General features: G+C 37.8%; 1 long non-coding RNA gene across 3 annotated transcripts in view; it reads left to right on the top strand.

Moving 5' to 3' along the window:
- Window positions 1–26,302, top strand: part of LOC307146440 — a 45,357-nt gene that overhangs the window by 8,087 nt on the left and 10,968 nt on the right. For all 3 annotated transcript variants that reach the window (XR_013819093.1, XR_013819094.1, XR_013819095.1), the window contains exon 2: window positions 2,866–2,967. This is a non-coding gene — a long non-coding RNA (uncharacterized lncRNA). The remainder of the gene's footprint in view (window positions 1–2,865; window positions 2,968–26,302) is intronic.

Below are 26,302 nucleotides of genomic sequence, written 5' to 3'. Positions count from 1 at the left end.
AGCAAGTAACGCATTGAATTAAACATGTAATTTTGAAGTAGAAAGACTGTAAGTGTTCTTGTTAAACCTATACTACAGTAATCTTTGTTTTATCTACAGCTTTGAAAAATCAGTGTCCCGCAGTTTTAAACTCGGCCTGTAGGTGGCACAAGTGTCAATTTGAGCATGTTCACTTCATTTTTATTACAGTCAACTTCCTTTTTATTACAGTCAGTGGTAGTTTGTCACACGCTGTGCAGTTGTTTTGAAATTCATATGCTTTTTATTCTGAGAGATGGATCATATGAATTATATCATAACTAGGTTTGCTTGTAGAAATTGCACGCAGGCTTTGCCGTGTCAAGGCGAGATTTGGGGGTTTCTGGTTTTCTCCCCTTCCTCATGTACGCAGAGCCCCCGACTGGTGCACCTTATAGATTTCTCCCGAATAAATCATCCTTATGGGACAAAGATGCATCTCACCGCATGAGAGAAGAAGAATGAGGGCAGGAGGATTTATGATGGGAGAGGTGAGGCCTTGATGTTACTATCAGACGTTATTGCGGCTGCGCCTCAGGCCTGGAGCGCTTTCACAGGAACGCAAGCGAAGGCCCGAACGCAGCCAACATGGCCTCCACACACCCAAAAACAGATCCGCTGTAGGCTTTTGAAGTTCACTCGCCCCAACCCCTCGCAACTGCACGCTTGTGTTCGCTCTCTCTCTCTCTCTCTCTCTCTTAATGCCCATCCAACTCATTCATCTTTCCCAGGCGGGTTCTCAGCCTGTGGTGCTGAAATATGGCAGATGAACCTGTTACATGTTAGTTTAAGAGATAGTGTAGGTGTAAATTACACAGGAGGCTCTGGCTAACCTTATTTATGAGAGGGCTGTCAGGTGTTTAGGTGTTAGAGCGAGACGTGCTGCTTAAATCGTTTACTCCGCTGTAAATCAGAGTGTGCGTGCCACATTCGTGCACAGCGGTTTGCACACGTGCTTACATGTGCACACCTCTCTGTTTTTGTGTACCGAAGGTTCTGGTAAACTCCGGCATAGCTAGTGGAGACTCAGACGGGGGCCACCAGCATGGACGGAGCTTGCTGTTATTTCTTTTATGAGTTTAATATCATTTTATTGAAATATGCTGCTCATAAACCCTCTCGGAGTAACAGTTACCTCTGTTTTATTCCAAGCGAGCTGAAACGGATTGTATCTGTCATCAATTTTTGTTCTTCAAGCAGTTAGGTTTTTATTCTCAGCACTGTTGTACAACATTGATGGATGTATGAATTTTTTTTTCTTCTGTTATACACTATTGTTCAAAATTTTGTGGTCAGTGAAAATGGAATAATTTAAAGAAGTTAATACTTTTGTTCAACATGATGCATTCAATTGACTAAAGGTGACAGTAAAGACATTTATAATGTTTAAAAATTTCAAATAAAAGCTGTTCTTTTGAACTCTCTGTCTATCAAAGAATCCTGAGAAAATGCATCACTGTTTCCACGAAAATATTAAGCAGCATAATTTTTTTTTTTTTTTTTTTTTATGTTTCTTGAGAAGCAAATCGGCATATTAGAATGATTTCTGAATGATTTTGTGAAATGATGCTGAATATTTAGCTTTGCATCACAGGAATAAATTACATTTTAAAATATGTAAAAATTGTAAATAGTTATTTAAAAATTGTACTACTAATGTTTCACAATATTACTGGTTGTTCTGTATTTTTGATCAAATAAATGCAGCCTTTGTGAGTAAGAGACTTTCAAAAGCATAAAAAAAAATCTTACCCACTTAGTTATAATTGAAATGCTAGTGTAAGTGAAAGTTATTGCACTGATTCTTGAGTACTAGAAATGAAACGTTTGTGACCTGTAATTATTTTGATCGATTTATGTATTATCAGCCGAAATGTAAGTTATTTAACTGATATTTAACTGTGGGTGCTCATTTCCCGTATTTTTACGTTAAGATGACCTTTGCCATCATTTTTGGCGTTAACGTAAAGGCACAGTATGTAAGTTTCACCACTAGAGGGCGCTTATTCAAAACAATAACAAAGGCGTAGCTTGAAGGCGTCGTCTTCACCTCCACAGCCGATGGAAAGCAATCTCAGGCAGAAATCATGTTCATGGTTGAGCTAATGTATTCAATGTTTATTAACGTTACTGTGGTAGGAAGCGGAACGGAACGAGGGCGGTGGAGTAACACTGTCGGCTGCTACCGCTCCTTTCGGTTTTTATTTAATTTTATTTCACAATCAAAATTAAGTTAAACATTTGCTCCTTGCCTCCTTCCCTGAGCTTGAACTTTGTTACAGTTCCGTTTGATCATTTAGATTCACATTATTTTATTTAATTCTAATAAAACAGCCGCAATTGCTGAATAACTAGCCTACTCATACTGCCACTTTATTAATTAAAATTGTTGGGTAATGCAGCACTGTTTTACTTGGTCAAAAACAGTCAAACTGAAAATACATTTGAGTGTGTTGAAAGTTATGTTCTAACGTTACTCGTGTTGCACCTTGCAGTAAGCTAGATTGATATTAGAATATCATATTAATAAAAGCTGGATGACTTGTGTTGCTAAATGGCATGCAATTCTTTTTAAAACATATTGTATGGTGGAAAAAATGCTGTATTACTGTTCCTACAAATACAGCTCTTTCTGATACACACTATGTTAGCCACTTGACAAAATAGTGTTGTCTCTGAGGTATGGCACAAACATATTTTTCACGGTAAATTAAGAAAACAAGAGCTTCAAGCAATAAGAATAAGTGTGTTGGGCTATATAATAATTCGTTTTCTGTTTTCTGTCACCTGTCTAATAAAACGCATAATATATTAAAGCGTTTTTTGGTGTTTCCATGGCTTCTACAGATATGACTTCACTGACAGGCGACGCGATGACATGGGACGTTTCACTGGTTAAAATTGCGGATTTCTCTGGATTTAAACTTTGTTGGAAACATTTGGAATAATGTAAGTACACAAGTCAACAAAATATATGACGTTGTTCTAGTGGTTTTGGGATATTTTAATCCAAAAATCTTACATATTGTGCCTTTAAAGTGACTTTAAAAACACAAATGATTTAATAACCCCGTTAAATTTAATCTTTAGCAAATCATAAAAACAATGTCCAAAAACAATTTCATATTGTACACTACATAGTGTTGTGATGCTACCTTCACTTGACGCATTTAAAATGCCAGATTATTTTTCTTATTTAATTAGCCAAAATAGTATAGAATTTTAATTGGGTTATCGGCCATATCATGAAAATAAGGATCAGCCAGAATTTAAATATTAGTGCATCCTCACTTTTAAAGTTGTTTAAATTCATGTTATATATAGATTTTAATTCATATAAAGTATTTTGTTTTGCATTTGCCATTCTAACAAGCTTCACTCATCAATTAAAAGTTAGAAATGTTGCTATTTTTTAAACTGATGGCAGGTCGAGTTGTGGCCATGTTTTATCTGATGTCCCAAGAGTGAATACTATCCACAGTCTCAATAGAAGTGCACCTGCATTTGACCCACTGAATGGAGCTGAGCTGATGAATCGGTCTGTGATACCAAAGAGGACGTTCGAACACATTGAGAATGAGTCATTGAAACACTAAACCAACTCGGAGCACTTAAGAGAGTCTGGATGTGAGCGCTGCTGGGAGAAGTGTTGATTTTATACCTGTGGGCGTTTACGATCCACCCTCTATTCATTCTTTGAGTAGCCCAGAAGTGGGACAAGCATGTTAGTGAGAAGTAATCTTTCACTATGTGCTAACACAAGATGTTAGCAATGTCCTTCTCATAAGAAAGAACGGATATTCGGGGTAACCGTATTTATTACCATTGTTAGCGTGAGCCTAACGTGTTGCAGTGGGAGTCATTGTGGGTCGCTTGTCATCGTCACGGTCCTGCCTGGAGGTACGGCGTGTCTCGTGTGTCAGGGACAGCTCAGAGGAATTGTCCCGTAAGTGGTTAAGTGTCCGGCTCTTTGGAGGGCGAGGGAGGAGACAGGCGGGGTGAGGTACATCTGGACCCAGTCTAAACATGGCACAGGTCTGTCTCATGTGTCTCTGCCGATCTCACACCCTCAGGTTTATGATTCCCATGTGTGTTTTCATTTCACAAAATCACATATACACATACGCTTTGAGGCGGTTTTTGTCTGAAACGAGAGACACACCGAACAGGATTTTTCTCTGCTCGCTCGCTTAGGCCAATAGTACAGACTTTTATATGCCCTGCCAATGTTTTCACTGGACCCAACACATACAATTCTAAATTTACATCTTTAATCATTTTATTTACATTTATAAATGTACACTACTAATAAAAGTTTGGGGTCGGTAACATTTTTCATGTATTTTAAACACTCTATTGCTCACCTAGGCTGCGTTTATTTAATCAAAAATACAGTAAATTGAGTATTATTATTATTATTATTATTATTATTATTATTATTATTATTATTATTTAAAATAACTGTTTCTATTTCAATATTTAGCCAGTACTCCTGTCTTCAGTGTCACTTGATCCTTACAAATAAATGATCATGGTTTCCCAAATTTTTTTTCAGGATTCTTTGATGAAATGTATAATTAAAAAAATCAGCATTTATTTGAAATTAAATAATAAATAATCTTCTTCTTACATGATAAATGTCTTTACTGTCACTTTTAATTTATTTAATGTATCCTTCCTGAATTTCTTAAAAAAAACATTTGAACAGTAGTGTATGCATATTTTTACATTTACATTTGTTTACATGTATAATTTTACTTTTTATTTGATTTTAAATACATTTTTACAATTTACATGTTATTTGAAATTTATTTTAATTATTTAAAAAATACAAATGTTACACAAATGCTATACGTTTTCTTTTCATAGAAATTTTTCAATAAAAGCTGGAAACTATACAGCTAAATGCCATGGCTTCATAAATTAATAGACACTTTTGCTGGAAAAGGATGGTGTGTGTGACAAAAACATGACGCATTGGTTCATCACTTTTATCCCATTCTTATCTCAAGCCATTCTTACAATTTCGACAACCTCACCTGTTAACCTAAAGGGATGGTTCACCCCAAAATAAAAATTGTCATTTACTAACTCTCAAGTTTTTTTTTAAACCTATATGAAGGAAGATATTTTGAAGAATGTGGGAAACTGAACAGTTCTCTGGCATAATGTATGTAAATTGCATGTTCAGTACTTGCCAATTCACCCGAAAACAAGGTCCTAAAGCATAGTGTGCCTTCAAGTCAATGTGATTGACTTTTTACTCAATAATGAGTTAATTACTCACTCACCACATTCAATTCTGAATAAAATGTATGTTTATTAATTGTATAGGATTTATTGATTAATGGTCTGAAAATGATTAATTATTAATAATATCCTAAACAACAGTTAGTAGCAACAAATAGAAGCTACATTTAATAGTTGATCATCTTATTGTAGTTAAGCAATGTAAAAAAAAGAAACCTGATAAGACATTGTGACATTGTTTTGATGAATAGTATGTTAATATATTCTCACACTTGCTTTTTCTTTCTCTGTTTCAGTAGCTCATCCTCATGCTTCCCTTTGTCTTATTTGGCATGGGCTATAAAGTACTCTTTTTTTTCTTTCTTTTTTTTTAGGGTAGGGGACATAAATAACAGCTCACTCTCCTTTTGGAGGCGTTTTCCTGAGGCCCAAACCTCTACAGGCCCGATAGAGAGAGACGTGTGAGAGGCCGTATTGGACTATAAAGTTTATGTGCGACGTGAGCAAGCGTGTGTGTGGAAAACGTAGATCTGTGCTCTTCTTAGCCTCTCCTGTGAAAACAAACAGCAAACCTCCAAAGGCTGCGGTGTGAGACTTTTGCTCTGAGGTTTGTGTGAATGTGTGTGGCATTCTCTCCTCACTGTTTGGGTGAAAACCCGAGGGCAGTGACCCGCTCCCCCTTCTTTCCCCCTAAATGGTCGTCCAGACGGACTAGCTCTCTTTAGTTTCCTCATTCTGTTCCTCTCCCCCCTCCTCTTCCAGTCTGCTTTATTGCACTTGATTCGGAGCGTGGTCATTCCTGAGATGGCGCAGATAGCAGCTGCTGCTGAATTGCCCACCATAAAGCATCCGCAAAGCCGCCGGAGCGCTGGCAGTGGGGGCTGGGACACTCCGTACATTCATTTCTCTGCAAATTTCTACACTTAAAATTTAATGGTCGTAATCTCTCGGAGTTGGGACTTGCTTTCGAATTAGATTGGATTTGCGGAAGGTGGTTGTGGTGGCGTGGAAGACTTTAAGATTAATGTTCTGATATATTGGATCAGATGTAGTTGTGGCATTGTAAGGCAACGAATTACAAATGCAGCAGCTAATATTGGTGGTGGCTGGAGATATGTGAGAGCTGTCAGTCACTGTTCACCTGCAGGGGGCGATATATAGTTACAAGACTAATTGCCTGAGAGTGTGTGTGTGTGGCTGTTCAGAATGGGATACTAGCTTACTTACTGAATACTGTACAGAATGCATTGTATACTACACTGTGCACTAATTAAAAAAAATGAAGTGAATCAGTAGGCAAATAATATAAAAGTTATAAATGTTTCAAACAGTAACGTTATCACATGATCACACTGTTTGTCACATGACCAACATATTGCATATTTAATTGATTTTGATCATTTAATTTTGTTTATTATTCTGTAAATATTTTTATTTATTTAAATATGTATTTATACACAATACATGTTTAATTCAATTTGGTTTATTTCAGTTTATTTTGTCTGTCTGTCTATCGGTCTGTCTATATGTCTGTCTGTCTATATATCTATATGTCTGTCTGTCTGTCTGTCTGTCTATATATCTATATGTCTGTCTGTCTGTCTATATGTCTGTCTGTCTGTCTATATGTCTGTCTGTCTGTCTATATATCTATATGTCTGTCTGTCTGTCTGTCTATATATCTATATGTCTGTCTGTCTATATGTCTATATATCTTTGTCTGTCTGTCTATATGTCTGTCTGTCTATATATCTATATGTCTGTCTGTCTATATATATCTATATGTCTTTCTGTCTATAGATCTATATGTTGTCTGTCTGTCTATATATCTTTGTCTGTCTGTCTATGTCTGTCTGTCTATATGTCTGTCTGTCTATATATCTATATGTCTGTCTGTCTGTCTATATATCTATATGTCTGTCTGTCTATATGTCTATATATCTTTGTCTGTCTATGTCTGTCTGTCTATATATCTATATGTCTGTCTGTCTATATATCTATATGTCTGTCTGTCTGTCTGTCTATAGATCTATATGTCTGTCTGTCTATATGTCTGTCTGTCTGTATATCTATATGTCTGTCTGTCTATATATCTATATGTCTGTCTGTCTATATGTCTGTCTATCTGTCTATCTATATGTCTGTCTGTCTATATATCTATATGTCTGTCTGTCTATATGTCTGTCTATCTGTCTATCTTTCTGTCTGTCTGTCAGTCTTATTTAATTCAGTTTGGTTATTTGGTATATTTTAGTTTTATTTATTTTGGAATATGATGAATGAATTGCAAGTACTTACATTTTATATCTAATGTAATCGTAATGCCTAGAGTTTTACACAAAAATCAAGTAATATTTAATTTGACAGAAGTACTGCACATTATACAGTTAACACTATGCATGTATCCTGACTGTCTTTCAAGGCCAACACTGACGTTTCTGCAGCCAATTTCACGTTTGTTGCAACTCGCATGTTGACCTCACACATAGCTGAGAAATACCTGATAAATAGTTTCTGCGGCTTCTCCCCGCTTCATCACGGCCGCGTGACTATAATGACTCAAAATCACAGGGAGCAGATGAGCAAGACCGGGCGGCTTCATCTGGCAGCCGTTCCCGTGTGATCCCTCAGCAGGAGGAGGAGCGCGCAGTCCCTCGCAGGTACGGACACCTCCCAGACAGATGAGCCTGGTGACAGCGGGACGCAACAACCTGCAATTCTGCTGTCTGACATGATCCGTCAATGTCCCCGCACTCACGCAAACAGAACTCCCCTGTACAAGCACGCAGAGATTGTTTTCTAAAAGTAGGCCTACAGGAATCATCGATAATGAGCACGTTCACTCACACCTGTGATGGCAGGCACAAATGAAAACAAACAGTTTCCTTCATTTGCACTCGCTGATGACTCACAAGGCATGCACTGAGAATAGATTCAAGAAATGAGAGGATTGCATTTGCAACAAAGGGCCTTGTTTTTAGATTCCTCTTCAGGGCGCTTATCTGGTTTGTGCGATTTTTGTCTCTTGATAAAACGCATCTGTTTGTTTTATCTTTTTCCCGAGGGGCTCTTTGAACTGCAGACAATGACAGGCTGTCTTGTGCTCGCTGCGGTCCAGACGCCGACTGGCCACAAGGTGGCACTCACCCTCAGCAAGCAACTACCAAGTTCACTAGACACTTTTTTTTTTTTTCTTCTCCACACTGCTATGAGCATGCTGATGTATCATGGCACAATGAAAAGGAGGAAATGAGAGGGGGGACACAAATGTGTTTGGTGCATGCAAGGACTAATGGAGTCTACCTTTGCCAGTACATTAGGAACAAAACAAGAGAGGTGAGAGGGAGAACGCCACCCGTCCGAGACAGAGCGGCCGTGCCCTAATGGAGAAGGGAAATAGAAGTTGGTGTCAGTGAAATGCCAGGCCTCTGGCTGTGTTGTTGATGCATTTGTTTCCTGTTAGTCCACTTATTTATGGTCAAGGGTTTCTTCATTGTCATATAGTGATTTATTACGTGCAAGAATGAGGTCAGGAGAAAGGTTGTGGCAATTAGTTACATTTTAAGGGGTATTTTATGCCCTCAAACTGATGTGGTCACGTTCTGCTTCGGCTTTGAAAATGTGCCACTTTTTTTTAGGGCTTACAATAAGGATGGCCTGTAGGTTCAGGGTTTCGGGACAGTGCTGTGTTTTTTGTTCTATACAAAATGTTTCAAATATGTTGATCTCACGTAACCTCACCACCACTTATAATCTTGGAAATAAAAACAGGTAACTATCATTTTTAGTCCAATTTTTTTTGTCTTCATTTCTGATCAAATGATTCAAAAAAAGAATCCATCCATCCATCCATCCATCCATCCATCCATCCATCCATCCATCCATCCATCCATCCATCCATCCATCCATCCATCCATCCATCCATCCATCCATCCATCCATGCATCCATGCATCCATCCATCCATGCATCCATGCATCCATCCATCCATCCATCCATGCATCCATGCATCCATACATCCATACATACTGTGTCATTTGGGTTGCACTTTTGCTGTTCCTAGAGTATGCAGTGTGTATACTGTGCACAGTATGTGAATTTCCTGTATGCATGGAATACCAGATGACCTACTACATTTGCCTTGACTTGACCTTCTATTTCCAGTGTGATGAATGAACTGCAATTAACATCAATTTTTAACATCTTTTTCTTGACTCATTTGTTCGTAATGTCAGTAGTTACAAGTTTTTGCACAAAACTGGATTAAACGGGCAAATTATATTTAGTTTCCAATGTGATATCTGGATGCTCCTCACTGCATTAAAAATGAAATGTAATAGTTTTGTTGCAAATTCTGCTGATTTAAATGGCGCCAAGACAACGTTATTTACAGAACTGCCAGATTGACTGATAGTCTTGGAAACATCTTTAAGAATGGGTTGAAAGTTACTAACCGATCAGTGATTTGTTTTTTTTGTTGCACCATATGCCATCGTTTTCCAGCAATAGTGTGTTTATGAATGTAGCTGTCAGAGCAGTACCATTTCCAGCTGTTATTTCCAATTAAAACTAAATCTATTTAATAATGTAAATCGAAATAAATACTTATATTATTATAAACTTATATATTGTAAAATAATACTTTTTTGTTAAAATATTGGTTGGTCAAGTAAATATCTACTGGTCCAAGTTGAACTACTGGTCCAACCAGTCCTGCAGAAAGAAAATCCTTACTTTCAAAACTCTAAGACTGGCCTTTTATGCCTTTACAAAAGGGGTTTGTCATTGGGTCATACTGATTGATCATTTCAGTGCGAATTAAAATGATGATCATCGCATGTGTTTTGCAAGTGCCAGCAATTCAGCCATGTGCCTTTTCCCCCTGTTCTAGATTTTATAGGCCAAAAGTATGTGAACTGATTTATGATTCCCTTATGTGCTGAATGCACGTATTCTGCACATGTGGACACGAACGTGCACCTCTTCTTCCGTGTACCGGTGCACGGATAGGAACGGACTAGTCATGTAATGACGCAACTATTTGCATATGACATGTAAATCACATACTGGGCCCAAAGAGATTTGCGACCTTTCGTATTCCCCTGCGCCTGGTAAAAACACACGTTCATGAGCGAATCTGTGCGTAGAAACGCAGAAGTGCGTGTGTGTGTGCATTAGTGCACAGCCAGGAGTGCGGTTTGTTGTTTCCGTGTCTGTCTGCTGTGGCTTGCGGGGCTGATCGATGCTGCTTTACTGCTTCCCTCGGATTCAGTCGAGTTCAACGGGAGGGGAAGGTGATTCATCAGCGGGGAAAGAGAAGGTGGAAGAGATAGAGTGAGGGAATTAGAAATGGAGACGGAGAGCATGTTGGAGAGAGAGCCACAAACACATTAAGAATGAGGGGGAGGCAAGAGATGCGATGCACAGATTCAGCGCAGGGGGAAGTGAAGCGTTATATCACAGTGATAAAGAGATGAAGAGGCGCTGAAAACTGAGGTACTGGCAGGGCAACCCAAGTATGACCCAAACTATTCTCACATGCCATGCATACCGAAGATCGCAGTATGTTTCCCATCTCTGCTATGCTGCATGAATCATGGGTAAGAGTCGAGGGAGTGGAGAGAACACACCTGTTTTAACTTGGTGCCATCCATCAAATATAGCCCCTACCCGCTGCCCGCCAGACGAGACTGCTGTCCTTCAGGTCCTCTCCTGGTCTGTGCGTCTGCTTTGCAACAGGTGTTGACTCGAACACGACCTGTGAGTGAAACCACCAGCCTAGCTGGCAGAGCTGAGTACAGTTCAGAATTGAGGAGTTTGCTCACTTCAGGCTCATGAGTGTGAATTGGAATTGACTTGGCCAAACCCCACAGGAAGCTGAATTGTAATAACAGGAAGTACAATTTACTAAATTTTAATTCAGAGAAATTCAATACAGATCTATCTATCTGTCTATCTGTCTGTCTATCTATCTGCCTGTCTGTCTGTCTGTCATCTGTCTGTCTGTCTGTCTGACTATCTGTCCATCTGTCTGTCTGTCTGTCTATCTTTCTGTCTATCTGTCATCTATCTGTCTGGCCGATAAACCTTTAAACTTAAAATGGTGCTCAACCCTGATAGATGGCTCAAGTTTTTCTCAATCACTTTGGCACAGTCTTAACGCTCTCTAAACTGTAAGCACTACTGTTAGCTGGAACATCAGAACTCTATGGCATGTCTGCAAAACAATAACTCAATAACTCACCCAAAACATTTCATTCATGCTTTAAAACCTAGTTATTGTGTCAATAAATTGGCCAATGACACCAATATAAAGTGTATTTGTCAGCGGGTGAGCCACACTGGTCAAAATGTTTTGTTTTTTCACCATGGAAAATTTGTTCTATACAAATTTCATGTTTTTTTTCCCCCCTACTTTTTTGTTGACTCTAACTGCTTTCTATACTGTCAGTTTTGTCTGTGCAAATACAGATTCATAGAGTAGGTAAACACTGACTGTGGAAAGTCAACACTCTTGTACACAAAAGCAAAACAAACATTTGTATTGACACAGTACATTAAGCTTTGCAGCAATGTGTTACATGTAAACTGAAACTTCTTAATTGCTTGTTCATCGTTTACACAGTCAATTATGTATTTCTCTAACACATACAGTACATTTCATCTTAATTACATATCTTCCTATTGCTCTTCCATAACAATATTTAGTTTACATGTAACGCATTTCGATAAAAAATTACTGTAAAAATGCAAATGTATTTATACAGTACTGATAAAGCTGCTGCTGTTCAGAGCTGTGGTGTTCCTTAATACACACACACATGTATATAATTGTTCAAAATTCATGTATAACTTTGATGAAAGGTTTTGATCCTCTTCAAATGTTGACTATATACACATGATTAACGAATGTTTAGAAGTTGTGAATAATTTGACAATTTAGCTGAAGATCAACAAGCCATGTGCATTTAGTCATTGTGCAAATTGTGGACAATTGTATACTTACCCATTTGCACACGTGCCAAAGCATGCAATGCAATTTGCTTGAATCAATAAGAAACTCAAATCTGATGTGAACCAGAAACCAAGTCTTCCGCGATCTGAACTTATTGTCTCATTTGAGATTTGAGCCAAAGCGTTCTGTAATATGTCAGCATGTCTTGACATAGCAAAAACAATCGAGTTATTTGCACATATATTGGTTGTGATTGTTGGCCCAGAGTTTCTTGCTTTGAATGTGTTCATTGTCTATTGTACTTCAGAGCTTAGAATGCTTTAGTTAAGTAAGACCGCTGATGATGTCACCACATCGCACAGATGTTGCCATAACAACAGTCTAACAGCAGGTCTGCATTGTTGTTTAACCCTGGTTTATTGGCTAAGGAAGGAATAAAGCAAAGAGACGAGGTCTAGACATGTTAGACGCGCTGTGCTAATAAGCTGTGGTTTAGCTGAAATCCCTCCGATTATCTCTCTCTTTCACTTCCTCTCCCTCTTTCTCTCATGCCCCCGCCTTTCCTTCCTTCCCAGCTCTCTCACTCTCACACTCTCTCTCTCTCTCTTTTGATGGATGGATCGCTCTTGTACTTCCAATCTGCTATCTCGGCTGATGCGGTTAGGGCCTGTGACGCTGCTGCTGCAGGCAGGAGAGAGAGAGAGGGATGGAGGGAGGGGTAGCCGAGCAGGACGAGGACGGGGTGATGTGGAGGACACGACATCTGGAAAACAAGCAAATGAAAACGAATGCTCGGGCACCACGCTGCAGCAGACGGCACGTGCCACAGAAACAAACAATCTCGGCTCGCTTAGCATCAGCTACTGCATTAAAGACACCAGGCTACGTCAGTGCAAGCCTTTTGTGTTTCAAAAAAGATCTTGTTTTGATGAGGATGAAACTGAAGGCATTGAATTCAAGATCACTCTCAGGTTGTCAGTGTTCAAGGTGAAGTGCAAGGAAATGTCCAGCAGAGGGAGCTGTTTGCCTCAGTCAGGCGCTCCAGGGCTGTCCTGTACCTGAATGCTAATGAGCTCCGGGATAATTGAATAATCTGCAGATACAAGTTTATAATTCAAATTAATAGATGCAATAAATGATCCTATCCAGACAAGTGTGTCATTAATGCACACAATGTGGCGATCTGTGAAATGTCACCGGTTCAGGAAATGATCAGTCTAGTTGTACTCTACCTGTACACTGAGGTATAGAGCTTTTTTTGCATTTGTGTTTTATTGTAGTTTCTTGAAATGAAAATAAAGGACCTTAGTTAAATGGCAATTTGACATAAAATGATGTTCAATGGGTTGTTTGTGATTGTTGGCTCAGAGTTCTTGCTTTGAATGTGTTCATTGTCTGTTGTAAACAAAACTTTATTTTGGCACATTTGTTTGGCACAAGGAATTACTCCTCCTGAATACTATCAAGTTACCACAACTTTCCAAAAGAGATTAGAGTTAGAAAGAGATGCCAAATTTACTGTGACTCTCTTTTAGCAACATCGGATTTCTCACACAATATAATAAAAATATGGGTTGCACTTTATTTTACAGCGCGTGCACTTATACTTACTTAAGAATACTGGTTAATATAAGGTAACTAAGTTAAGGTTAGGGTTAGTACTAGTTATTACCCAGTTATTGTAATTACTATAATGTGTATAAAGTATGTTTAGGGGAACAGGACTGTAAAATAAAGTGATACCAAAATGAGACTATTCATTAATTCATTAAGCAATATAGCTACATATTAAACAAGTTAATATTAGCAGTGGCAATCTTCTTCTTAATTTAACATATATCCTTAATAAAAATGGTAACTTTTCAACTTTAGATTGAAATGTTGTTCTCATTAATCTTGGGGATGTCGCTGAAGCCAGTTTGGGGGAAACTGTGCAACATCGCAGCAATGTTGACTAGTTTTATAAAATATATATACACACGCATGTGAATATTAAAATTGTAAAGTAGTAAAATTATAAAAACATTAAATATTACAAATATTGAAAATATTTAAATGATAAAAATGTAAAAATATCAAATATTTAAAAATATTCAATTTAAAAAATAAAACAATATTATTTTCAACTTAATATTATTTAATATTAAGTTGAAAATAATATTGTTTTATTTTTTAAATGGAATATTTCTGAAAATATCAAATATTGAAAATATTGTACAAAATAAATAATTTTATATAAAATAATGGATATTCATAGATGGAGGAAATGCGTCATCAAACTTTGTGAATTGGGCTAATTGAACAGAACTGTACTTTTATACATCCTTGTGTCAAACTTCACATTTGTGTCCAATTAAATATATGATGTCTACCCTGACTAAGGTCCATTAAGACACATTTCTGAATTCAAATTTAAATGGATAATTAGCTTTAAACCATAAACAATCTACTTTGGTTTTGCAGTTTTATTGGTCCTGTTCTGTTTATTCAATCTTATATAGCGTGTATTTTATTTCACCGTACCTTCACATTTTATGTTTCTCGTTGCCTTTGTTGCAAATCACTCAGATTCTTAGAAAGTGCAACTGTGAATAATTAACACAGTAAACTCAATTTAAATTCTATTTCTGGACCGGTTTGTCTTGTGTATGTTGGCACATTTATAAGTAACTTAATCTGTCAATGCCAATGTTCTCAGACGTTTCTTTGATTTTCCAGGTGAGAAGAACATGTAATGCTATATGTAGGACACTGACCTAAACTGCTTGACCTCTGGCAAGGCCGGTCAAAGGTCAACTCACTTGACATCTCTGGCCATATCTTACTGATGAACACGCCCGGACCGAGTCAGATGCACATCTGTGCTTGTGAGACAAACAGTATCAAGTGCGGGCATAAAATGACACATGGAAGTAATCTGTTCATCTCTGCTCTGGGCAAGAGGTATTTTTAATTTCACTGGAGGATAAAAAGCCAGCGGCAGAACTCCATCCATTTTGTATGGTGCCTTAATTTCACACAGCCCACGGAAAATTGGCAGTCGATTTATTTTTTGAAGATCCCTCCATTGATAGTAATTAAATTTGCTCTTGTCTCTGTTTTTTTTTTCTCTCTCTCTTTTCTCCATATCTCCTCCTCTCATCCCCATCTGTATGCCTGTACTCCCTCTTCTCATTCTCATTGGCTGTCATCCCTCACTGTCATACGGCCGCTCCGAGCCATCGACCTCTGCTCTCAGCCCGGTTCAGCAGCGGGTCACCAGAGGGAGGGGGGCGCGTGTTATTGGGGGGTGCCAGCTTCCTTCCCTCGCCACGGTTACAGCTGCTGCTGCCATGGCAACTGGATAGCAGAGCGGACCGCGTGCAGATACTTGCAGAGAAAGACGCTCTAATGGTGTGTTACTGGGCCCTGATGTGCTTTTAAACAGGTTTAGCTGCATAAGTGAAAATTACTTGAGAAAACCTCAAATTTTGACTTTCATGTTTTGTTTGTCTATTCCAACAGGTTTATTTTTTTAGGAGTTTAGAACTTTCCTTCACATTTATAGAAACTGGGTTGGGCTGGTAATTGATGTTGACCCGGAGAATGTCCTAGTAGACCTAATTATGTCATGTGATTTTTGGTTTGAATTTATGGATATTTAAATTCTGGCCTATACCAAAGCTGATAATTATTTTTATGTTATGGTGATAACTGGTAAATGACTAATAGTAAAAAAAAAAAAAAAAAAAAAAAAAAAAATATATATATATATATATATATATATATATATATATATATATATATATATTAAAATGGTGCAATTATTAAAATATTTTGTAATATTATTTTCAACTTAATATTAAGTAACAAAGATATGAAACAATTCAATATTTAAATGATAAAAGTAGTAAAATTATCAAAACATTAAATATTACAAATATTTAAAATTATTTAAATTATAAAAAAATTAAATATTTAAAAGATTTTCAACCTATTTAAATAACATTCAAATTCAAATATGAAAATATCAAATATTAAATGATAAATTAAAATTCAAAACATTAAATGTTTCAAATATTGAATATTAAAATTATTTAAAAAAAATACAATGTAAAAAAATCTTAAAAATATATAATTAAATATTAAAAATAAAACAATATTTTCAGCTTAATATTATTAAATAGCATATTAAAATATTACAAATATTGAATATTAAAATGATAATTAAAAAAAATCTAAATATAAAAATATATAAAAAATTTAACTATATTACATTAAAAAAATATAAAATTTTCAAATTATTTAAAAAAATTATATTATCAAAACAAAATATTGCAAATATTGAATGTTAAAATAAAACAAATACTAAAATGTAGAAATATTAAAGTATTAAAAATAACACACTGATACTACTACTAAAAAAATTGGACATGACATCATTGAAATGTACAGTATTAAAAAATGGATATTAATTTGCTTAAGATTATATTTAATACTGTCAATTATTTGTGTTTTTAAAGAATAACTTGGTGTGTTTTAGAGGTAATCTAAATGTAGAAATAAGGCAAATAAAAATGCACACTTAAATATCCAATATTGGTCAATACATATCCAATATGGCCTGACGCAGTACCTATATGTTGTGCATCCCCATTTAAATCAGTTGTCACATGGCTAACATTGTCATTTGTAGTCAAAAGGGATTGGTTAGAAATAGAAACTGGCTTTCCTCTGCTGAGATTTGGCTCCACACACATTGTTTTTCTCCTTCTGTTATCATATCAGGGAGTTTTTTTTGTCACCCTTGTCTTGCACATCGTGGCTAGTGATCTCTGTAAAGCTATTGGAATGCAGAATGACATGAGATGTGAGAAGCGCTACAGAAGTAGAATTTGATTCAAGCATCATGCTTGTCGCATGTTGCCAAACGTTCTAATGAGGAGCAGCGCTGCATGTGCGTAACAGACAGCACTCGTATGCTACAGCTCATCACGCCTGCAGTCAGCTCCACTTGAAAATCTACAGTACACGCCAGAGGAATGTTTAATAAATCAAAAACTGATTAACGACATGATGTTGGCATCTTGGTGCAGATGATAAAGAGTCACCTGCGAATTGTGAGGTCAAATGAAGGAGAGAAAGTGAGTGGGAATGAGGATGAGAATAGAAGAAATAGCCACAAGCGTAGTTCCAGATCTCTCCAGGTGTTTCGGCACTGAACGGACTTGCTTCACTCAGAGCCCCGGGCCACGAGGTTCAGACCAGGTGGAGCTACTACAAAAGAGACTATTAATTATGCCTTCACCCCTCCTTCTTTTCCTCTCTTTCCCTCTTTCTTTCTCTCTTGCCAAACAAATATGATGGATGGGGTTATCAGTGTCTCACAGAAGCATGAACGTTGTCAGGTGTGCTTTGATGTCCGACAGCTTGAATCTCCTGCCTTGTGCTTTGATGATGTGCTTGAAATCCAGATGAATTGACATACTGTAGTTCACACTCCATACAACACGGCGGGCCATTAAACACACTCCACATAAGATTTAATACACTTGTCTTTGCTTTGATAGCGAGCTCTACTTTGCACTTTTAAACGCGATTCCCCGCAGAGCAATGGCAAAAGCTATTGCCCTTATCACAAAAAATAACTTTATCTATTTCACTTCACTTCGTAATGCAGCCTAAAAGCGTTTGTTACATGTGCCACCTGTCTTTACTATTTTTTATAAGTTTATTGCTCTCTTGGAGGTCTTGGGATTGTGTGTTGTGCTTTGGGAAGGAACTTGTGAGAGGATTTAGTTTTTGTGCTGTACCATTGCCATCCAATAGGTGGCGCTCCTTACATAAAACACACTGGCTTTGGTCCATTGAATGCAGAAGGACAGTTTCCACTTGCTCTTTGGTTCAGGGTGTTTTTTTTAGGGTTTTGCGCCTTTCAGAATTGAACTGAGAATACTTTGAATTTGAATTGAATCTGAATTGGTAGCAAACAGGATGCAGAATTGCTTTGTTGTTTTAATGAAAGGAAGTAAAATGAATTGGAAATAAATTGGAATTCATAAAACTGTAATTTTTAAATGCAAAGTTGGACAAGACAAACTATAAATGTTGCCTTGTTAAAGCATTGTTGCATTGTCTTTGAAAATTTGGCAAAAATGTTTAAAATATGAAGGTTGATGGGCCTCACAGGATGCAGAATTGGAATTCAAATTTGAATGTAAGGAAGTAGAATTAAAATGAACAGTAATTTAAAGTAGTTCAAATAACTTTAATTTTGAACTAGAACATTTTGAAAAATAGCAACCTAAACAAAAAGTTGCTTGAAGTTGAATGTTTTGAAACTAAGTTTTTAAAATGTCTTTTAAGTTTAAAGGTTTATTTTCCAGATAGATGGATGGATGGATGGATGGATGGATGGATGGATGGGTGGGTGGGTGGGTCGGTCGATGGGTGGGTGGGTGGATAGAATGATAGACAGAAAGAAAGAATGATAGACAGACAAAAAGAAAGAACAATAGACAGACAGAACGATATACTGTAAGATGGATGGATGGATGGATGGATGGATGGATGGATGGAAAGAAAAAGAAAGAAGGAACGATATACTAAGATGAAGACAAATAACGATAGACAGACAGAACAATAGACTGTAAGATGGATGGATGGATGGATAGATGAAACAATGATAGAACGTTAGACAAAGACTAAGATAGATAGATAGACAGACAGACAGAAAGAACGATAGATAGATAGACAGACAGACAGACAGACAGACAGACAGACAGAAAGAACGAACCAACGATGGATGGATAGATATATGGGAAGATGGATGGATGATTGGGAGGATAGATAGATAGATAGACAGACAGACAGACAGACAGACCGATCGATAGATCTGATTTAATAAATTAGTTTGTGTGGACCAGAGTGGAGGATCACTTAATTTCCCAGAATGCATCAGAAATTCCTCTTTCTGTCACTCTGAATCAAATTCATATGTGGTGTGGCAATTGAATTCAAATTTAAACTGAATTGAAAGGAATCCAATTTTATCAGTCGTGAATTTTGTGCAACCATGTTAATGGTGTGATTCATTTGATCAAAGATGGAATAAAAAGATCATTAGAAATATTATATGTGAAAGGATTTTTGTAAATTGCCAAAAGTACATCAAATATTTTAACGTAAAAGCGAAATCTTTTCAGGTCAAATTAAGAAGTCAACCAGTTCCAGCAAAGCTAACATATACCATTCCATAGCAGCACTGAAACATGTTAAATGACTATATAACACCTCTTATACAATATAAATTGTGGTGCTAAATTTTTGATGTTGATTTAACAACGTCGTCCCCGCATCCGGTGAGTTGGACTGAGGCTGTGCTGTTAATGATAGCCCTTCTGTTCAACTCCGCGTGTCCCTGGAAGTCAGGTCGCCAATGAATCATTTACATTGTTTTAATCAGGCGAGTGAGACTGGCATGCATAAATGAGCACTGGAACCTATTTGCACTTGGTTTGCGGGGGAGAGTGGCCGGTTCCTCCATCTGAAGCGGCAGGAAAATGAGGGGCAGTGCTCTGGAACGCCAAATGACCAGCCACCGTTTGGAGTCGCCCTTCAAAGAGGCAACGACTCAAGGCGCCTGGAGTTTGTCTCTGTTCCTGATTAGCTCTCCAACTGAATGGATCGTGCAGATGCGGAGGTGTCAGTGACAGAATCAGGACAGGCTTTTTTTTTTTTACATTTTTTAGCTCAGGTGGGTAGACAAGTTGGCACGAGGAAGGAGCGACAGGCCAAAAGGTGTGCGTGCAAAAGGCTGGGGAATCATTAGCGAGATACAAATGTTAGTTTGGACAGGGTCACGGATCAAAGGGGCTGAAATGCTCCCGTGTACAGGCAGTGAAATGACTGCGCTGCTCTGCCACCGAGGTGTTTCTCCGCTGTTCCCGCTGCCAGAGACTTCCAGTAAATGGGAGTTTTTGCATAACGCTACTGAAACTGCTTTTTCCCTCCACTTAAACTGAACAGAGCCATTACAGAGCTCTCTCTTTCGACCTGCAGTATTCCAGCACACTGCATAATTGCATACTTGTATTCTGTCCCCACCTCCACAGGAAAACTGTAAAAAATTATTGTAAATTTAAAGGTTTAGTTCATCCAAAAATGAATATTCTGTCATCATTTACTCACCCTCATGTTGCCCTAAACCTGTATGTTGGTAGCCAGACAGTTGATGGTAGCCATTGAGTTTTTTTTGTCCTACTACGGAAGTCAATGGCTACCATCAACTGTCTGGTTACCAACATTCTTCAAAATATCTTCTTTTGTGTTCAATGGAAGAAAGAAACTCGTACAGGGTGTTACAGCAACACGAGGATGAGTAAATGATGACAGATTTTTTCGGAGAAGTATCCCTTTAACGGTAATGGACTGTAAAATGCTACTGGAACAACTTGATTGGTTAACAGATCAAATCGGACATTTCATGTAATTCTACAGTAAAATACTGTTTAGTTTACAGTTTTTGAAAGTGAAAAACTCCTTTGAAACAATTTTCGCTAGAAATCGCAGGTAAATTTCACAAATAATTACAAAAATAAAATGGAAGCATATTGAATTAAACATGAAATTTTGAAGTAGTTAAACACTGAAATTATTTGCTTGTAAAACACACTCCATCTTTTTTTTTTTTTTTTACAACTTAATTTTTTTTTCCATTTATCGAAGCACATAGAAAAGACCTGAACCGGAAGCGGTAACTTGTTTTACGGAAAACAAGTAACCCTCCTTTAAAAACCGTATGTTGACATACCCAGAACATTATCAGTGAATGAAATATACCATTTTACTGTAAATTTAGGTAAAGTGTAAAACCAAATATTTTGCTACAATTTTTTTTTTTACAGTGAATAACAGCATGCAATAAGCTCACATACAAGTCCACCTTTCACCTTAGATAAAAAAATTCATGGTTTGTTAGATCAGCAAAACAAATAAGTCAATAGTTGAAGCTAGGGAGTCCTCCCAGGAGTGGCATCCATCTTGGCGGTGACTGGCAGCTCTGTCAATGAGCGGGAAGGCAGTAATGTGTTGGCATTTGGAGGGCAGCAGGAGGAGGAGGAGGTGCTGGTAAAGCTGATAAGGAGGAGAGAAGAGGGGGAAGGCCCATTCTAATCAACACTTTGCTCTATTAATAACGCATGAGATAGAGGAACAGCAGAACTCCCACTGATGAGCTTGGCACTCACTCGCTTTATAGAGTGGCTTGTAGTGTTGATGTGGTTATATGCTGTTTATTTTCTCTTTGATTAGAAAAAGAGTTAGCCAAGTCTTTTTACAATTCACGTCATGAGTAGAAGCTAAAAATGACCGTATTGTTTGGAATTGCTACAACAACAACAACAACAGTGTTTACCCAATGCATAACTCACTATCTGGTTCTTCTGGATAGTCATTCAGTGACAGTAAAGGCATTTATAATGTTACAAAAGATTTCTATTTCAAATAAATGCTCTATTTCAACTAATTTGATTGATTTATTTTGCTTGGTGCTAAATATTACTGAACTGGTTTGTAGTGGGACTTTACTGATGCTTCCAAAACTATCTATCACAAGTCATTTTTGACAACCTTGTCTATGTTAGCCAGCTAGATAACATTATCGTGGTGACGGATTAGCAGAATGCGCAAAAACAATGTAGAATACATCAATTCAGAACATTTAAGTTTGCAATGCATAAAAATGGGTGAACAAGTACGAATTTCCGTGAGGGTGGTCTCAGTCAGCTCCCTAGTTCAGGGCACTAATCAGGGAGTCTGCCATTTTAAGGGCTGTCTCAATCGCAGAATCCTTCTAGGGCACTGAAACGTTCGCTCCCTAAAACGTTCCACAATTCACCGTGAAAACCAGGGAGCATCGATTCGTGATTTTTAAAAATACAAACCAATGTTTTATTGTATTTCAGCAAAAACATACACAGACAGGTAATGAATATAATCTAGCTAACATTTATCTATCGTTTATTTACCGCTGAACTGTTGTACGTATACGTAACAAGCCAAGTATTTATCATAAGATGAATAATTAAAAATAAAAAAAAAGATCAGAAAGATATTAGCTGTTGTTCATAAATACAAGTAGTGATGTTGGACAATGAGGATGTTGTCATGTTGCCGGAAATAGTCATCAGTGTCCCAATGTGTAGTGAGCCAGCATCATTAACTGTCCTTACCAGTGTCCGAATTCGTGAACACGATACTGATTCACGAGCTAGGGAGTTGATTGAGACGCACCCTAAGAAAGGGCAAGTGATGGTTCTGTCATATGATCTAAAACTTTTTGTTAAGCCCTACTTGTTCCACATCCCAGTTATGTAATCATGATCCAAACTTTTGTTCCACACTTTTTGGGTGTGTAGCCTAGTGGTTGAAGAACTGGTAACTGAAAGAATGTAGGTTCCAACCCAGCAGGAGGCGACCCATGATCTTTCTCCATTGTGCACTTGAGCAAGACACTTAACCTCATGTTTCTTCAGGGGGATTGTCCCTGTAATAAGTATACTGAGAGTTGCTTAGGATAAAAGCATTAACTACATGATAAATTAGCAAAGTCTTACTCAGAGGTTTTTTTCCTCTCATTAACCGTATTCCACAGTCCTGTTCCATAATCCTTTCCCGCAATCCTATTTCACAGTCCTGTTCATGAGTCTCTGTCCTGTTCTGCAGTCCTGGTATATAGTCCTGCATCATGTTCCTGGCAATCTTTGAGTCCCCAGAGTGATGGTGTGAACCGGTGAGTAATCTCCCTGCTAGTATGCCTGAGTTTCCATTGATTTTGTCTCAACTTCCAGCTCCCCCAATTACCTCCATTCAAGCCTGTTAGTGACCATGACGTCAGGGGAGTGATAGTGGATCCTGGTCTTTGCTCTCTGATCTGTTTGTTTGCACAACTAATTATTCCTGCTGCTTCCTTTCATTAGGAGGAGCTGAGCTATTGGGTTGTCTGGAACACTAAGTGCTTATTTTGTTTGGTGTGCAGGGACTGGATAAAGAGAGAACTGGCTGTAGAGGGTTCAGACTGTTTTGTTCTGTACTGCAGGGCTTGGTAATGGAAATATCTAAACCTATACTTCTCATATAGCCTAGAGAATTTGCAACTCAAAATGGCCGCAAATGCAACTTGATTTTACCTTGTATCTCAGTTTCAAGGGATCAGTGCTTGTGCCATCATAGCGAAGTCATCGCTATTTTCTTTTTGCCACTTTTGTTGACTTGATAGTTGGAAGAGGACAGAAAATAGTGGGGAGGATAAGGATTGGGAACCTAAACTTGCCTTGTCCACATGAGCACCTTTGTCCAGTGTGTGATGCTCTTGCTAAATGGTTAACGGCAATGTAAATTTTATTTCCACAATGTGGAATCTTGGGATTCGATACTCGAGAGGATAAATAAATAAATAAAGGTAATCGCGACTTTTCTTACATCACATTATATCTGGTATTGCCACTTTGTCTTGTTTTGTTTCTCATAATAGCGACTTATCTAACAGTGCAACTGTATCTCGCAATGTGACTTTTTAACTTTCAATGTAAATATATATCTCGCAGTTGTGATATGAAATATCACTCTATAATTTACTTTATATTGACTTTGATTCTTATTTTAATCTCCCAATTGCATTCCTGCAGCTCAAACAGTAGATCATAGAGCTAGCAACCCCAAGGTCATGGGTTTGATTCCCATTGAAAACTGATAGAACTTGAGTGCAATGTAATTCGCTTAGCATATATTTATATGCATACATTTAAACCATTACCTTCTTTATTTTTTAGTCCAGGTGGAAACATGTTTCTATATTAGTGCGACATATTTATGAGCAAGACAGGATATTAAACGGGAATAAATGGGGGCAAGAATTGATGGAAAGTGGGCGTCCATGCCATAATGAATCCCAAATGTGAGGTTGCTAAAGTAATGCCTAATTAACTATTTGGATATTAGCTACCATTATCGTTTCAGAAGACGAGCAAGTTACATTTTGATAAAATATTTTTTGGAATTACACGCTACTGCACAATAAAACAAGGACATAAAGGCCTTTGCAAGGGGTTAACATTTCTTCTACTTAATGAGACCACTCCGATCAAATCCTTACAGCCTGCTAATGAGGACAGGAAGTCAAGAAGACTTACTCTCATTTCCTCAGCCTCGGCCCACTCTTATTTAGTCTGGCTCTCGCCTCTCTCCGAGTGCTTGCTTGCATCTTGTGTTTGTGTGTTAGGTTTTTTCCCCCCTGTTAAACTTCATTGTAGTGAATTATGTCTGGGAGGGTTGTGCGAGCAAGCAAGACCCTGCATCTGCAGTCCCCCTCCCCCTTTCCCAGCAACCCCAGCGCACTCAGCAGTGAGAGGAGAGTGCCAAAGAGAGCACAGCCGTGGCTCCTTAATGACTCCCATCCCTCTCCGTGCCACGTTATTAATTAGCTCAATGATCCTTGCCGATGGGACCTGGGCGGCGGATTAGAGCCCCCCAGCACACGCCCGCGGATGCCACTGTCGGAAAGGTGAAGAGGGACAGGACCGTGCACTGCGTGTCTCTGGAGAACCTGGGCACTGCAGCCAGTATCACTCTCAGAGCCCATGGGAACCAGGTGTGTGTAACAGAGAGATAGTGAGAAAGCAGAATGCAGTGTGCGTACATGTATCTATAAGAGATAATATGTAAGCATAGCATACAAGCGTATATATGCTGTGCTTACTTTCCTAGTAATGTCTTTCCCTGTGGACATGTGACAAAGGAGAGTCCTGTCGCCCACCTGATTGTGATTGAAATCTCTCCTCTACATGTGACTGCAGGAGACAGTGTCTCCTTGCCCTCCCATCGAATCAATCTGTTTATCTAAGGCCCGGTGCTCATGGCACATACATTTGCGTTGGTCAAAATGAAAAGAAAGTGTGAAAGAGAGTGGGACTGGCCTCTCCAGATGCCTGGCAGTGGCATGGAACAAATTAACATAAATGTCATTGTCAGAATGGAATGAAGACAAAATCTGGGCTTGAAAGCAATCTGTGCCGCCAGCTGATGACAAGGAGACTCGTTTTAGCACACAAAACGAGTCTGTGTGCTCGTTTGCACACAGAGTCCAACTGAATTGGACCAACGGAACCAATTGGACTGAGTCCAATCAGACAGTCTGGTTGGAGATAAAGGTGTTTTTATAATATTTAAACTACTTGCATTCTTTAAAGGTGACGCAATTACCTTTAAACTCCAAATAGAGACAAAGAAATTACCTTTGTCTCCCAAAGACATCTTTGTCGACCAATATGGGTTTTTCAGGGGCTGATATCATGCTGATTTTGAATCGAGGTAACAGACATTGTCCTACGTTACATTTACATTTACATCTACATTGAATTTCAATTAATTTAAATTATACTTCCTTACATTCAAATCTGATGCAGAATTGCAAAGACATTCATAAAAGAGACTTTTAACTAGAAAAGTACTATTGGATGAGATCTGAACTGTGCTGGATGATGACATTGTTTCCTGCAGAACTGCTTATAGATTAAATTAATTTAATAATTGTTGATATTAAGTGAACTGAATCAACACTGAACTGCCTTCAGCTGAACAATAACACTATTTTCTTTTAGAGCTGCTGTATTTTTCTGTATCATTGAATCATTTTCCTGTTATCACTGTGTTTTGAAACAATCTATATTGTATAAAGCGCAGTATAAAGGTGAATTGGCTTCAAAAATTGTCAAGACTGTTGGCTTGAAAAAGCCTTGAAATTGACTAAAAACCCTTGAGACCTTGAAGCATAGATAGAGAAATTCAAATAGGTATTTGAAATTACATTATTTAGTTTATATATTTTATCATATTTAATAATTTTTTGTGGCTTAGGATGGAAGAAACTTAATTTCCCAGAATGCATTACCTGTGTTTAATTTATTTGAATTTCAATTCACTAAAAATGCTCTTCTTGTTATTCTGATTGAAATTGGTGTTGGGACTGGAAATTAGGGCGGGACTATCTGTTTCAAAAGGCAAGGGACAGTCGGGTGTTTGGAAAGTTAATTTGTTTTTTGCAA

The sequence above is a fragment of the Squalius cephalus genome (genome assembly GCF_949319135.1).
Source record: "Squalius cephalus genome assembly, chromosome: 18".
NCBI lineage: Eukaryota > Metazoa > Chordata > Actinopteri > Cypriniformes > Leuciscidae > Squalius > Squalius cephalus.
The sequence above is the reverse complement of the archived record's forward strand: the minus strand, read 5'-3'. Positions and strand labels throughout refer to the sequence as shown.